The sequence below is a fragment of the Thamnophis sirtalis genome, unplaced genomic scaffold (genome assembly GCF_051295495.1).
Source record: "Thamnophis sirtalis isolate CommonGarterSnake01/CBP01778 unplaced genomic scaffold, rThaSir2_p1.2 scaffold_6, whole genome shotgun sequence".
Lineage (NCBI taxonomy): Eukaryota > Metazoa > Chordata > Lepidosauria > Squamata > Natricidae > Thamnophis > Thamnophis sirtalis.
In genome coordinates, this window is record NW_028261386.1 from 68,958,169 (window position 1) to 68,967,460 (window position 9,292).

Consider the following 9,292-nt stretch of genomic DNA (forward strand, 5'->3'; position numbering starts at 1 on the left):
TGCTGCCAAATACTTGCACATAATTAGGACATATTTCTCAATTGACAAGCTGATCATCTACAGAGAGGGCTTCTTGGCTACACATGTATAGGTAGCCCTAAACCTAGCAACATAAATTCGGGGCTCAACTGTGTTTGTGAAGTGAAAAATCTGTTAAGTGAGTTTTGCCTGATTTTACTACTTTTCCTGCAGTAAATCACTGCAGTTGTTAAATTAGTAACATGGTTGTTAAGTGAAGCTGGCTTCCCCATTGATTTTGCTTGTCAGAAGGTCGCAAAAGGATGGATCGCATGATGACGGGACACAGCAACTGTCATAAATCTGAACCAGCTGTCAAGTATCTATGTAAATCACATGACCATGTTGATGCTGCAAGTCGTAAGTGTGGAAAATGGTCATGTCACTTTTTTGCGTGCCACTGTAACTTCGGTCACTAAATGAACTGTTGTAAGTTGAGAACCTCCTGTATACCTGCAGCATTTGCACTGCTTACATGGTGGTGAAAGGGAAAGAGGCATTCAGCACAACTGTGACTGTACAAAGCAACCTCTCAAAAAGATTTTGTTGGGCTTTTTATAAAGGCAGTGTGTGCACTTAAGAAATTGCTTTGTCGTTGTCTATTTCTATCATCCCAAGAAGCTCCAGATAAAAGTAAACAATTTACCCACAGCTTTGCAATATAGTTCATGATTATCCCCACTGCAAGAATAGAAATGTGGGGGAGGGGGCGACTGAGAAATAGTAGTTGATGACTGTTTATGACTTTAAATATCTTGGTGGCTCTCCAGAAATGGAACTAAAAATTACTCTTGTGGAATATTATTGCTAGTCAGAACTTTATTTTATGTCCCACTTTGACCATTTGTCAGGTTCGTGCTACCCTCCGGCTGGGCGTTTACGCCATCAGCCTTATGACAGGCTTGATATGGTACTAGCAGCAGCAACACTTAGAAAGACGGATTTTGCAACCGAGTTCACTCCGACCTTGCAATTTCACTCAGGCTCAACATTGAAAGGCAGCTTTCAAAACCTCCAGCTATTTCCCATTCACAGTTATTTCGCCCTTCCAACAGCTTTTCACGCCTGGGATGCCACTGAAGCCAAGCTAGTGAATTATAAGCTGCCTCCACAAAACCCTCATTGGAGAATGGTGGCTGCTTTTCAAGAGGCAACTGGACTTTCTGGTTGTTGTTATTTTCTTTGAAGACATTTCGCTTCTCATCCAAGAAGTTCCTTCAGCTCATTTCTTGGATGAGAAGTGAAAGTCTTCAAAGGAAAGGAGAAAAGAAACCCCAGAAAATCCAGTTGCCTCTTGAAAAAAAGCTCCTTTGGGATAAACATGACTGAGAATCTCCATATAGATCTGTGTTTCCCAACCTTGGCAACTTGAAGATGTCTGGACTTTAACTCCCAGAATTCCCCAGCCAGCCAGCTGTCTACACCATCAGCTGGCTGCCTGGGGAATTCTGGGAGTTAAAGTCCAGACATCTTCAAGTTGCCACGGTTGGGAAATACTGTTATGGACGGTGGTCGTTTTTTCTTCTTTCCGCCTCAGTTATGGATGGAACTGCGGCGCGGCTTAAGTTCGACGCTCTCCTGCCCTCCGCCCCCCCCCCCAACCAACTTTTCTAGCGAGCGTTCTAAAAGTTGACGTCATTGCTTTTGAATAAAAACAGGAGCCGTGGTTTTTTTTTTTCTTAAGCGTCCTCCGCTGCGGCATTTGAAGGCTGGGCTCGGAGAAGGGAGTGTAAAATTGAACGGTGGGAGACCCGAGCTTCTTCAAAGGAGGCGCTGGAGGGCTGTGTATCCCATAATAACGGGGACACCCTCCGTCGTGTAGCCTAACTGTGGGGACAAGGAGAGATACGGAATAGCGCAAAAGGAGGAGACTAGCGGTGGTGTTATCGTAGGGTATAACGAAAAGAAAGAGGTATTAAGATAGGCACACAATAGGTCTATGGGAACAGGAACGGGAACTGAACTGAATTGGACTTCGTACGACCACTGGATTCATCCTGCCGAAGCACATTTATTGAGAAATTCAACTTTGAACTGATTGGCCACAGAACTTTTGGCATTATTTAAGCAGGTGTTATTTAAGAAATCCTGTTGTTAACGCTTAATGGCTTTGGAGATTCTCGGCCATCCAGGTCATGGTTAGCCCAAAGGGGCTTTTTCAAAAGGCAGCTGCATTTTGTTTTTCCCTTGAAGATCTTTCGCTTCTCATCCATGGTCCGAACTGAAGAAGCCTCTTGGATGAGATATGAAAAGCGAAGTCCAAATGCCTTTTGTAAAAGGACCTTTGGTTTGTTAACATTGTTAACGATTATTAGATATTTCTACACTTTGATTAGAAAGGGAAAGAAATCGGTTCAATTGATGATTTCCATGATACTTTTAAACTGGTAGCATATTCAAAAAACTGAAACAAGATGCTTTTGAGCACCTACAAAATGTATTAATTAGGTAAATTAAGTTCTGCCTTGAACAGGAGGTTGGGCTAAAAGATATTCAAGGTCGTTTCCAACCTTATTATTCTATGTATTAAATCAGAGAATGTGACTATGGTTTTATTGTTCAACAGCAGTTGGAATGTTCAAAAATTCAAATGCTAACTTTGGTGTAAAGGTGGTAGGACTGTCAATTTGCTTTGTAGTAATAATGATTGCTTGCAGGCTTGTATAGGGACATGCCTGAAATTATGAATATTGTGTGGGTGAGGAATATGGGTAGAGAAAAGAATTTGAATACCTCTTTGGAAAGACGAAGCTGTGCAGGACATGAAACAGAGAACAATATAAACACCACAATCTGTGACAGGCATCCTAGTTTCAACCTGCTGGTACTCTTTGTTTTCCATGAATCCCTTGGAAAAGGAGAGAAAGGAAAATAACACATGTTGGGGGTTGTATAAAATTAGACCACGTGTTAAATGTAGTTTATGTTCAGATGGTTGCCCATTTTGGTTTTAAATAAACAGTAAACTGCTACACTGTTTCTTTTAAAAATACTACACAGATTTTTGAAGGCAGGCAACTCTGCACTTCTTCAAATGAAATGCATTTTTGTGCAGAAGCTGTATGATTGATTCCAGAATAAAGTGTAGCTGTTTTAAGGACTTGCAAACCAATGCAGCATTAGTGCCCCTTTAATCCTTGGCATATTCTAGAGCATTTCTTTATTTTCAGAAGCCTGCACAGCCATACTTTTTCCACTTTAAATGGGCATAAAATTGCTGCATCTTTCTAAATTGTAAGACAACATGATAATGAATGTGTTTGTGTGTTTTTAATAAAATCTATTCCCTCAATAATTTTTCATATCTGCTTTTAGGCAAGAAGAATTTTAAGAAAAAGCAGGAACCAATATTTACACTAGAATGATTTCATAATTTTTGTATTTTTCCACCTTGTACAGATTTTCTATATAAAATAGTTAAATATTTTTTTATGTAAATAAGCTGAGCCAGGTAAGTGCCTTGATATACTAAAACAATAACCCTATTTTTTCTCCAGTGCGCTGCTTGGAGAGTCCAAGCATGGGTTAAAACAGTCTATCTGCCCTAGGACTGAGTGAGTTTTTGCTCTTGGCCATGCCTTCCTTTGCCTCCATTATTCAGTTTAAGAAACTCAGTCCGCCCGTTTGGACTGTTCTGGGGAGCGCTCCAGTCCTAGAACAGATAACTGGACTCCCCACATTAGCTATATAGTCTAAATTGGTTGCATTTAGTTGAGATTAAAGTTTTGCTTCAGTTTTTTGTTTCAGGTGTTCTATGAGGATCGGAAGATCGACTTACAGGTAGTTTTGTGCTGAGAGGGCTCCCGGCCGTTTCTTCCCCTGCTGGTCGCACACAGGCAGGAACGAGAAGTCGCTTGTCCGGCGAGGGCTGGTCAGCAAGGGGACATTGGGAAGCTTCCTGAATGGTGCTGATCCCCACTGGGCCTTTGTGAGCTCGCACGGTGAGCTTGAGCACTCCGGCGAGAGTGGCGGTGTTCCTCTTGCCTGGGAAAGGCGGCGGCCATTTTTGTAGTTTGCATGCTTTTGCTTGCGGCTACGCACATATCGGTTGCCATTTTGGTTGAGCTTCGTGGACGGAGGGAGCAGTTGTGTGCTGTCGGACCAAGGAAGAGGACCTTGTTAAGCCCCTCAGCTGCAGACCACTGCCAGGAAAGCGGGCCTTGTCCAGGGCACCGGCCAGGCCTGCCTTCCTGTTCCCCACTGCTCGGAGTCTCCGAGTGAGGCAGGAGGAGGGAATCCAGCCTTTGGGTGGCCCTATCCTCCCCGTTTGGTCTGCGGGCACACCTTTGCCAGCTGGCAGGGTGCCCAGTGCCCAGCTGCTGCAGTGAAAGTTCCTGTCTGTGTAGAACATCATGGCAGACGATGGCAAGGAGGCACAGGAGGTGCAGGCAGGGCCCTCCGCTAAACGCAGCAAGCTATCCCCTCAAACCAAGGGAAGTAAAGGAGGGAAGGGCGCCTGTAGGAAGTAAAGGAGAGAAGCCTCCCTGGGGACTTCTGGGACTGGTGACAGGGCCAGGGAAGGTTCCCAACCAGGGGGGGCTGTTGAGGTTAAGGCCCCATAACTACAAGGGTCTCTGGTGAACATGAGCCACGAGGTGGGCTCACCCACGTGGCATGGGGAAATGCAGGACTCCCACTCCTTCCTGGGCAGCAGATCCCCTTCCCTGATAGATGAAAGATCTGGGGGTGATTCCCCAGAGGCATCCTGGGGTTACCCCGATTCCCCTAGCTCCTCTGTCAGGGAGGAGCTGGGGCCCTTCCAAGGTCTCCTCCCTGCTGAGGAGAGGTCCAGCTTAGAGAGGCATCAGGGCAGGCTTGGTCCAGCTAGGCCTCAGCCTAGGGAGGACAAAGGTTCGGCCTTGTCTGCAGAGATGAAGGAGGTCATCTCCATTGCCATATCCCAAGGGATCACTGAAGGCATTAAGCACAGGGAAGCGGGGGCATTTGGGACCCCCAGGTCTAAGTGAACCTCGAGTTCTGCTCAGGCTCAGGCTCCAGCCTCTCCGGGCACTTCGGTTGCCACAGAGGAGTCAGTCTTAGGATGGGGGGAGGCTGGAAGTTTTGAATTGTTTGAGGATGAGGATTTGCCTCCTGACAAGCCAGCCTTTACAGGATTGTTCAAACCAACATTGTTTAGGTCCATATTGCATAAGGCCAAGGTGGCTACCGACTTAGGTTCTACCCCTAAGATTACAGCTGCTGCATCCTCCTCTACCAAGGATCCCAAAGAAGGTCTGTTCAAGGAGACTGCTCCCACTCAGGAGCTAATTCCAGTTCCAGATCTGTTTTGGGACGTAGTCCAGAGAGTGGCTTCAGCCTGGTACCTTGACAAATCCTAGCAGAGCGGATAAATCCCTTTATTCCATGGAGGGTAAAATGGAGGATGTGCTGAAACTGACCGAGATGGATGAGCCAGTGGTTTCCTTAACATCGACCTTGAACCTGCCAGCAGACCTCCTGGAAGGTCTAAAGGCGGAGGATAAATGTTCTGAGAAGGCCTGCCATAAGACGCACCAGGCGGCCACCTGGACTACAGGGCATCCACCTCGGCCTCTTTCTTCATCATGGCGTCCCTTCTTTGGCTCAGACAGCTGAGGGCTAGGCCTACCGCCGGGGGATCCCGGTGGAAGCATGACCTCAGCAAGATCATTACGGCTGTGGAATACTCGGCAGATGCCTCATTGAACACTGCAAAAATTTGCCTCTAGAGCATTGGCATCAATGTCACTTCACGGCGGCTGCTGTGGCTTCATCACTGGCAAGCCGACATGAAGGCCAAATGGAAGCTTGCTTTTTGGGGAGCTCCTGGACAAGTTTGTCATTGAGACGAAAGACAAACGTAAGATTCTCCCGGCCACCTTGAAGAAGGGTGAGCGCAAGGGTTCTGGTTCCCTTCGGAAGCAGTCCTTTCGGGCTCCAGACGCCAACCAGCTGTCCACTTCTTCCACCTACCAGAGACCCTATTCCCAGGGTGGGGATAGGAATCAGAACAGGGGTTCCTTTGGGTCATACGGCAGGCAGCAGCAGCAACATTCCTTTCGGGAGCTGTACTGTGGTGGGAACAACTCCCGCCAGTTCCGTAAGGGCAAGTGACCATCACAGGGGTCCTCGCATAGGGGGTCGGCTACAGTTATATGCCAATGTGTGGGAGGAGATCACCACAGACTCTTGGGCCCTCAACACGATCAGGAGGGGCCTGGTGTTAGAATTTCTCTCTTTTCCACAAAGGACATTCATCCGGTGCCCGACCCCAAAGAATCCCCTGAAGAGGTCCCTTATGCAGGAGGAAATTGCTCATCTTCTCCAGATCAGGGCCATAGAACCTGTTGCCCAAGAACAGGAGAGGCAGGGGTTCTATTCCATACTGTTCTTAGTCCCCAAGAGCTCAGGGTGGGGTGGGGGTGGAGAGCAATGTTCCCTCTAATTTTCTTTCAGTGTGAGCAGAAAAGTATAGTGTTTGAGCGGCATATTTTCATGCCTGAGCACCTGAATTTTTTTAACAGATGTCACCTAAGACAACAACGAAATCAGTATTATTTGAAACTCAAAGTTATGTTTATTCAAGGTACCCGCTTAATTAAAAGTGTTATATAATATCAGTATCACTTAACAATGCTACTGCTTAGCAACCAAAATGTTGGCTCAGAAAGTCTGGCTTTTGTAGCACGCAAATCTTAAAGCTGTTGTTACAACACCCTCGCACCCCTAACCCTTTAGAAAAAAACCCCCAGGGGTCTTCAAACCTGACAGCTTTAAGATTTGTGGACTTCAACTCCCAGATTTCCTCCTCCAGTCATGTTGGCTCAGAAACTCTGGCAGTGAAGCATGCAAGTCTTAAAGCTGTCAAGTTATAAGATCCTTGCACCCATAACCCTTTAGGGAAAAAAAACACAGGGATCTTCAAACCTGACAGCTTAAGACTTGTGGACTTCAATTCCCAGAATTCCTCCTCCAGTCATGTTGCGGCGATGTCATCTGCGTGGATCTGCTCCATCTTCAGTTTTTTTTCACAGGGGTCAGGGCTGCTGCTGAAGATGCCAATGAGCCCCCCCCACCAGAATAACTGCTGCCGCCTCCCCCTCCTCCTCCAAGAGGACCACCACATTTGCTGGGCAGGTGGGCAGAACACCACCTGGCATACATCAGAGCGGACCACAATTCAGGGTCCAGCAATCAGGAGGCAGATTGGTTGAGCAGGCAGCAGATTGACCACTCCGAATGGCAGCTGCATCCAGACCTGTTCCAACAGATTGTGAGGAGATTCAGCAAACCACAAGTGGACCTCTTTGCCACACATGCCAACACACATCTGCCATGATTCTTCTCCCAATACCGTTCTCAGTGGACGGAGGGGACAGATGCACTGAAGTGCAAGTGGCCTCCAGGACTATTGTACGCATTCCCTCCTCTACCTCTCATTCCGCACGTGGTATCCAAGCTCATTGCAGAAGGTGCGGAGATCCTCCTGGTCACCCCCCATTGGCCCAGGAGGTCTTGGTATTCGTATCTAGTGGGTCTCTCGATGCAGAGACTGTGGAGGATTCCTCAGGATCAGATCTCCCTCTGCCAGGGGGCGGTTCGCCACCTGGATCCCCAGTGGCTGCAACTAGCTGTCTGGCACTTGAGGGGAAGCTCCTGAGGAGGCAGAAGATCTTGGACATGGTCATTGACACTATCCAGGCTTCCAGGAGGCCTTTGACCACCAGGATATACAAGCTGACCTGGGTTGCGTTTTCTTCCTGGTGCCAGAAACAAGGCATAAGGGATGTGTCCGTGTCTGTTCCCCAGCTGCTGGACTTTCTGCAGGAGGGTTTGGACAGGGGTCTGGCCCCCAGCACTCTCCAGCATCAGGTTGTGGCCCTTTCTACCATCCTGATCAAGGGGTCCTCCTGGCCCTTGAGCCAACACCCGCAGGTCAAGAGTTTCCTGAAGGAAGCGACAAACATCTGCCCCCGAGCTGTTCACCGTTACCCGTCCTGGGACCTGCCATTCATCTGGGGTCGCTTGGTCACAAAGCGTCTTCCCACACCATTGGGTGTTGGTTGCAGGCCTGCATCAAGCTTGCCTACGAACATCAGGGCAGGTCTGTGCTTAGCCGGGTGACTGCGCGTTCGATGAGGAGCGCTGCCACTTCTGTGGCTTGGGCGACCCAGGCATCTATTCTCGATGTATGCAGAGCGGCCATGTGGGCTTCTCCCACTGCATTTATCAGGAACTATAAGATTGACACCTTTGCCTCAGCCAAAGCCTCCTTTGGGCAAAGAGTTCTACAGAAGGTTGTGGATGTTCCGGAGACTCAAGTTTCTTCCCACCCAGGGACACTATAGCTTGGGCATGTCCTACGCTTGGACTCTCCAAGCAGCACACTGAAGAAAGACCGTTGGCTTATCTGAACGGTCATTCTCAGGGCGCTGTGAGGAGAGTCCAATCCCACCCTGGGTCTTCGCGGATGCGAGGGTGATGACTGGATGTACGGGCTTCCTGCTCGATGGTTCCTCATTTTTTAAACTGAATAATGGAGGCAAAGGGAGGCGTGGCCAAGAGAAAAAACTCACTCAGTCCTAGAGCAGATAGACTGTGTTAACCCACACTTGGACTCTCCTCGCAGTGCCCTGAGAACAACCGTTCACGTAAGACAACAGTCTTTAACTTGAGTATATGTGTACAAAATATTTAAAAGTATATTGATCCATAAGTTTCAGGGGAAAAATATCAGAAAGAAGATTTCTTAAGGGACAGATTTCTCTCAGAACTATATTCTCTATTTTTATCAAAAACCAATTTACAGTTTAAAAATATTTAAAGTTAGCAAATTGAAGTAGAAGATATTTTAGTTAGATTCGATGGATGATTTAAGAACATTTGTCTGGTATCAGAAATATTTGCAGGAGATAACCAGGCTGAGCCCGAGGGAAGGGTCAAATGCGTTATAAGTTACGAGTCCCTGCATGTTCACAAGACATGCAAGTCCAGCCCACCTTGAATGCTTCTCTTCTACTCATTTCCCTTGACTGTTAGTGGGTCAGATTTGTAGAGAGCTTAAGCTTGCAATAAATCTTTATTACTCATGTGAACATTCTGAAATGTCTTGATTTCCACTTGACAATATCAGCAAAAACAAGGCATGTGTTAAAAAAAATCCTCTTATACCTAGCATTTCTCTGATAGTGAAATGTTCACTGATGAATATAATAGCTTTTATAGTCTTATAAAATTAATTGTGAAATTATGCTTCTAGGAATTGACACTTGTAACATCTTTTAGATAACTTATG